The sequence below is a fragment of the Petromyzon marinus genome, chromosome 57 (assembly GCF_048934315.1).
Source record: "Petromyzon marinus isolate PM22_M1 ecotype Great Lakes invasive population chromosome 57, UKy_Petmar_22M1.pri1.0, whole genome shotgun sequence".
Taxonomy (NCBI): Eukaryota; Metazoa; Chordata; class Hyperoartia; order Petromyzontiformes; family Petromyzontidae; genus Petromyzon; species Petromyzon marinus.
In genome coordinates this window covers 10,528,676-10,535,985 of record NC_133723.1, presented here as the reverse complement: position 1 = coordinate 10,535,985, position 7,310 = coordinate 10,528,676, and positions in this window count along the sequence as shown.

Genomic DNA, 7,310 nt, shown 5'->3' with positions numbered 1-7,310 from the left:
ATAAAAAAAAGTTTTAAGTTTATATCTACCAGGTCCACATGCCGGTTGACTCCACACCTCCAGCGAAGCCCTCACGAAGGGCTTCCCCTCTCGACCTGGAAGAGGTTGGGCCCCAGAACGGCCGATCCGTATTCACATTTACCCTTCCACTGCTGGCCACGGGGGCGGATGGGGTCTCACTGCCATGCATTTGCTCTCGTCTCGTGACCCTGCCGGCATATACCGCGTTTTGCTGCTTGCTTTGTGGAGGTTTGTGCTTCGAGGCCCCACGGCCGCCCCTGATACATACTGTTGGTGGTGTAAATCTTGACTTAAAAGCTTTCGTGGCTGCAGGAATTCATATTCTTTGGATCTTTACGTAAATAGGTAAAAAAATAATGAAATAAAATATTTTTTTCAACCTATCTACGTGACTTTAAATGTTGGTGGTGTATTTAACCATAACAAAATAGTACGTGCCGTCTGCTTCTGAGTGGATGTTGAAGACCATGGGCCATATGCGACAGATAATTGGCAAGCACATAGCAAGTGTCGCCCTCTGCTGAGACACCTTACCAGGATCCTTAAAAAGCCTTGAGACCTAGCGAGGCTTTCCTGGGTAAACTGTTGTAATAATGCTATGAGAAATGGACTTACTTTTAGGATCTTGATCTTCACATTAAAACGTCACCTTCAGCTTCTTGTGCATCTTACGATGTTTGCTTTGTGTTTCTGCAGGAGTGGAATCCTCCCCACACACGCTTGTATGTCACTGAACTTCTGTCGTAACCTTACGCAGCCAACTGTGCTAATCGGAGGTGCGGGGAAAGTACCACAAACTAAAATCAGTACTCAAGAGATGAGTTGAAACGCTTCCCTTCCATGCGAATTCTCTTGATGGATATATAATGCAAATACACATTAATTGGGCTTCAGCAATTTTTAACGCCGGCTCAACCGCCTAGCTGCCTTCCAGCTTTGTCTGCGATTCCTTGGCGATTGTGAGATGCAATTTGCGCGAACGACGACGCTATATATAACATTAAAACATGATTACATCAACATTTTCGACTGCGTGGGTTTTCACGGCTGTGCTGTGTAATTCTCTGAAGCTCCAGCACGTGGAGAGAAACGTCAGACACCGTGCCGAACAACACGTGGTACGATCCGATAACCAAGCCGAAAGCTGAGGTTTCCCACACAAAGATCCCCCATATAGCCTTATAGACTGTTGAGGCAAGTGCTGTGTTAGCGAGTAATACCTACGAAGGCCGGCACTGCACACGAGGTGGTGGGTGGCCAGTACCCGCCCGACCGCTTTTGTCTCCCCAGTGGCAATGTTTACACACCGCACCAGATGATTTGAGGCCGAGTTAACATAGGGGAGGCCCATCACCGGTTCAGACAACTGTCACTGGGGTCGGCCGTGAGCGGAAATCGAACTCTGGTCGCCTATTTTCATAGCGAGGGCGCTAACCGCTGCGCCACCGCTCCCCACCGCTTCCCACACAGTGCACACCGAGAGCTTCGCCCCAATATGCGATTTTCGGTCTCTCTGCAAATATCTACTGAAAGTGCGACCATACTTTTAAATGGCAACTGGGATTTATTAAACCCTTTCCCATTCCGATGACGTATGTGTACATCATCAGTTCCATGGACGTACACATGCGTACGTATCGGAACAAAGTCGGAAAACATAAAGAGGCTCCCACGAGGCCATGTGGGAGGGCGTGGCACAGTTTGGCGCAAGCTATCAAAGGGTGCGATCGTGTCGCGACAGTTCTCTGCGGTGAGTACAATGTCTTTAACAATGGCACTACAACGCCTCTCTAAATAAAAGTACCGCTGTACCGCTTGCGTGTTCCGAGAATCAGCGGTGAACGGAACCTACCCTTCAACATGCAGACACCTAGGAACAGGAAAAGGTTAAGACCACTGCGGAAAATATTACATTGACGCGCACTTGGAAGGGTACTTAAATTTGACTCCGGTCTCTGCAACAACGTGCGTTCACGTGCTCCTCCTCCAGAGCTTGTGGAACAGTTGAACCTCTCCCACCTGCGCCATGGCGGCGAGATTTTAACTCCCTCGCCTGGTATGCAGGAGGTCGTGGAGTCGATCCCGGTGCTGATGCCTGCTGAATATTTGGAGTTTGCGTGTCTCTCTCCCTGTGATCGTGGATTTTTCTCCGGGTCCTCCAGTTTTCCCCTCCACATTTAGAATCGACGTGCATTTAGAGTATTTGGCTGCTATACATTTCCACACGACAATAATAAGTCATTTCGTTGAGCTTTCAAACGACCTTCGCATAGCTCAGAGTGGGCCTTACCTGGTAAAATAATAAAAAAAAGCATAGGACGGCATCTATGACCCCTCGTCACCCTCCGTGTCGCTCGCATCCTCATCCTCGACGGAGGAAGAAGGAAGGGCCCGCTCCCCCCGCTCTGCCCACGCGCCATCATCGTTATCGTCGTCCGTTCTCGGGGCGGCGTCTCCGCGTCCACGTGACGCCCTCACCCTCGGCCGTGCCGCGCAGCCACCTCGGCTCTCTCCGCGGCATTCCCGCACGACGGTCGGCGGGGTGTAGTGACAGCTTCCGTCTCCGTCTTCCACCTTGACGCCGGGCCACGTTTCGAAGCTGGGATTTCCTTCGCGCTTTCGCTTCGATGGCGGAGCCGTGACCGTGGCGCCACGGCCGCCGCCTTCGACAGCCACCTTCTGTCCGCCGGCAGCCGCCGGCATGCGGGCACCGGGGAGCTCTCTCACCGGCGGGAGCGCCCTCCTGCGTTCGGGGCACCCGTGCGCCCTGCCGACGCCTGCATGCCCGTGCCTCATGCCGCGAAGATGGTCCGCCAGGTTGAACGCCCGTCCGCTCGACGCAGCTGCGCGGGGCGCCTCTCTCGGTGGCGGCGGCTTCGAGTTGGGCATCCTCTCTGGGTGGATTTTACGGTGCCTGTGCAGGGCCCCCGAACAGAAGATCGCCTTGCCGCGAACGCCGCACCCGTGGGACCTCTCCCCGGCGCGGGCACCCAGGTGGCCGCCGTGAAGCCCGGGTTTTGGGGCAGTGGCGGCGGACACGTCCACTTCGCGCTTCACCTTCACCCCCGGCCGCGCTTCGCGGACGGGATTTCCCTCCGGTTCCCTTTTCCGGGAAGCCGCGCTCGTCGCGGCGTCTTGGCCTTCACGCCCCGGCGTCGCCACCACCGCCGCCGTCACCACCGCCGCCATCTCCCGGTGGACCTTCTGATGTTTGTTAAGGGCCCCCGCCTGGGCAAACGCCTTGTCGCACACAGTACACTTGAAGAGCTTCTCGCCCGTGTGTGTGCTCTGGTGCCTCTGGAGGTGCGACGACACCGTGAACGCCTTCTCGCAGACGGCGCACTTGAAGGGCTTCTCGCCCGTGTGCGTCCTCAGGTGCGTCTTCAGGTTGCCCAGCTGCGTGAACGCCTTGTCGCACACGGTACACTTGAAGGGCTTCTGGCTCGTGTGCGTCCTTCGGTGCGTCTGGAGGCTGCCCAGCTGCGTGAACGCCTTCGCGCAGTCGGTGCACTTGAAGGGCTTTTCCCCCGTGTGCGTCCTCAGGTGGATCCTCATGTGGTCCCTGCGGTGGGTGTTGTAAGTACACCGGCCGCACTGGTGCCACTTGGTAATGGGCTGTCGCCGCTCCATTTCAGTCACGCGGGAACAGAGCCGGGGGCCGCAGGAATTTCTGGCTGCAGACAGACAACACAAATGCGTACGTATTGAATGTATAATGTATGTTGAACTTCTTTCGCTCCGCACATAGCCTACCATGCTAATCGGAGGAGCGGGTGAAGGAAAATTAACTAAACATTAAAAGCAGTTTTAAATAAATTAGTTTTCAATGTAGAGTTCAAAGTGCAAAGCTCAAGTGGCTACTAAGCATGTGCACAACCTGCATTAGCATCACCACAGAAGCACATGGGCATGCAAAAATAAAGATTCCCCACATAGCACACGAAGGGGTGGGTGGCCAGCACCATTCCCGGCCGCCTTTGTCTCCACATCGCACCAAGTGCTCGGGTACATATTTAGACATGAACGCACACACGCACATACACAGTCGTCATCATCGGCCATGATCCTTCCGCTGCTGGATGAAAGCCTCCCCCAAACCGCATATTCACGATGCTGCGATGTAATAATCCATCTAACGCGTGCGCACGAACCCGGTTTCATCGCTCCATCTCCTCGGAGTGTGACCGAGGCTAGTCTTCCACCCAATTATTAAATAATGTATTAACATCCGGCAATTGTTCGATCAATGGTAATTAATTAACAATGAACATGCCTCGAGCCCCACGATAGGCTGCCAATCAGTCTAGAGTTGTCTCATTCCAGGTCGACAGATCCTTTTCCACTTATAGACCCCCCACTGATTTATTACCCGTGATTTTTTCAATATCAATTGATTCCCTAACTAGTCTTGGCCAGAATCAATTGAAATTGATCATTCAAATAATTTCAACCGCTGTGATAGCTAGACTCAGCGCATCCTGGAAGCGTATTAATAAGTAATGCACAACACATATTGCAATTCCAGTGTCTGATTACTGATCTATTACATAATTGCATACACCCCCACCTCCAGAGCCTCTGATCTGGAATCCTGATGGGGTTCAACAACGATGACGTCTTCCTGCACTATTTAAGACCGGAAGCAGGTGGATGTCTTCACTCTTCAACACACCGGTGGGCTAAAGTAGTGAAGTATTTGTCTCTTTTTTCCAAAGTGACACATTTTTTATTGATTGGCCGCGCGATCTAACCCAAAAACCTTTTTTTATGAATAGACGATCGTTGTTGGCTGAGACCATGGGCAATCGAAGTGTAATTGTGTTCCAAGTACATATAGTAAATAACTAATTAAATCAACTTTAAATGAGGAAAACTAGCAATAGAGACATGGGTGGGGGGAGGGGGTAAGATGGTTATACGTATAGAAAACAAATTACGTAACGCTACAAAAATTACCTTGCTCCTCGTTAATACGCTCAGGGGCGGCGGCGTTTTGGTGGTGAATGACCGAGGACTTAATTGCTAGACGAGGAGGAAGGAGAGGAGACAGGAGTTACATCATCGGCGTCAACATCAGCAGCCATAAGTTCTAGAGGTCGCGCTGCAGGGCGAGATGACGAGGTGGAAGGTTGCGGAGCTGTCGAAGGCGCAGGCCGCTCAACCTTCCTTACAAACTTATCGAGCGATGACCTGACGGTGGCCTTCTTCTTCTCTCCGTGTATCTCTCTGTAACAGGCCAGCGCCTCCTCTATCCCTCGATTCACTTTCAAGAACCGCGAGGCATTGGGGTCCATCTTCTCGAACCGCGCCATGGCCGACGCGACCTCGCGGAACGCGGTCGCCATCTCCGCCGCGTCGAAGCGTCGCGGCTCATCGGCCGGCTCGTCTCGAGCCTCCTCGGCCACCTTCGCCGCCTCAAACTGCGCCGCGAGATCCTCATTCGAAAGTTCGGCCCCGTGGGACTCGATGAGTTCCTCGACGTCGGCGGCGTCGACCTCCAGCCGGAGCTCGGCGGCGAGCGTCACAATGCTCTGCGCCACCTCGGCGTGCGTCTCGTCGTTCTGGGGGCCTCTGCGTGCGTGCACCGCCGCCGCCGCCGCCAATTGTGGGCACATCTTCTCCCACGCGCCATTCAAGCAGGTCTGGGTGACCTCTGCCCAGGCCTTGGCGATGTTCTGGACGGCTTGGTAAACGTCGTAGGCTTCCCAAAACTCACGCACGGTCTTGCCAGTGTCTCCCTCCGTGGCCTCTAATGCTTGAGCAAGCGTCCTGCGAAGATAATAGGCTTTACATTTTGCATTGACCCCCTGGTCCATTGGTTGGAGGACCGACGTTGCGTTTGGTGGGAGAAATACGACTTTGATGTTGGGGTGAAAGTCGTCTAAATGTGCGGGGTGGCTCGGGGCATTGTCAATCACGAGCAGGATCTTGAACGGGATGCCCTCGTCTCTGCAGTACTTTTCCACATCGGGAATAAAACAATTGATGAACCAATCCTCGAAAATTGCCACCGTGACCCAGGCCGTTGGATTTGCACGGAAATAAACGGGAAGGGTGGCCTTGCTGATGCCCTTAAAGGCTCTGGGGTTTTCCGAATGGTACACGAGCAGGGGCTTCAACCTGTGATCTCCCTCCGCATTAGACCCGAGCAGAAGCGTGAGGCGATCTTTGGCAGGCTTAAACCCGAGCCGCGTGTTTTCCTCCTTGGAAAGGTAAGTCCTCTCTGGCATCCTCTTCCAAAAGAGTCCCGTCTCGTCGACGTTAAAGACTTGCCGTGCCGTGTAACCACCCTCGTCAATGATTCTTCTCAGCACTTGGGGATACAGCAACTCCGCGCCTTCGGCGGCGGCAGCGGCGGCGGCCTGGCCGCGCACCGTCACGTCGCGAAAACGCGAGCGAGCCTTGAACCTGTTGAACCAGCCGTGGCTTGCCGCAAACGTGGCGTCGGCATCACCGTACTTGCCTTTCACGTCTTCGAAAATGCTTCTGGCCTTCGCCTGGATCGCCACGAGGCTGAGCGGCACGCGCCCATCCACGTTGGCCTCCATCCACAGCGTGAGCAGCTGCTCCATCTCGTAGATGGCGCCCGAACGCTGCTTCGTGATCACGGTGGACGTCAAAGGTGCCAGACCTTTGACGTGCTCCTTGATGCGAGCGCCGTCCTTGAGGATCGTGTTGACCGTCGAGGTAGCGAGGCCGAGTTCGCGCGAGATGGAGGACAGAGTTTGCCCTCGTTCGTGCTTATTTATGATTTCCATCTTCTGCCCTAAATCGATCACTTTTCGCTTGCGAGCAGAGCCCGTAATCTCGCGATCGCTCGGTCGCTTTCCACTCATTACGGCAATTGAAGGGCGCCAATATTTTTTTTATATATAAAATATTTGACTGCTGAAAGTTGACGAGGCGACACGCGAGCTGGGGTAACAACAATGCCGAGAGCCTCTGTGCAGTTCACCGCCTTTACGCCTCTCGCTCCGCGGTGTTCATCCGCAACCTCGCCGGCGCTACTTGCGCTTACGTAACTAACGCAAACGTTTTCGCATGTTGAGATTTTGTTGATTTTTTTTACTAACGCGATAGACGGCAGCGTTTTCTCCGACACTTTAACAACAATGCACGCAAAAAACGCCGAAGCAATTGAGACCGGTGTTCTTTTTGTCTCTCCGTAAATTTTCATGATAAATAAAAAGGTTGTTAGATTGAATTAAGCAAAATACAGTGACAAAGTTCCCAGTCACAGATATAGACACACCACACAGACACACACAGTTACAAAGTTCCCAGTCTGC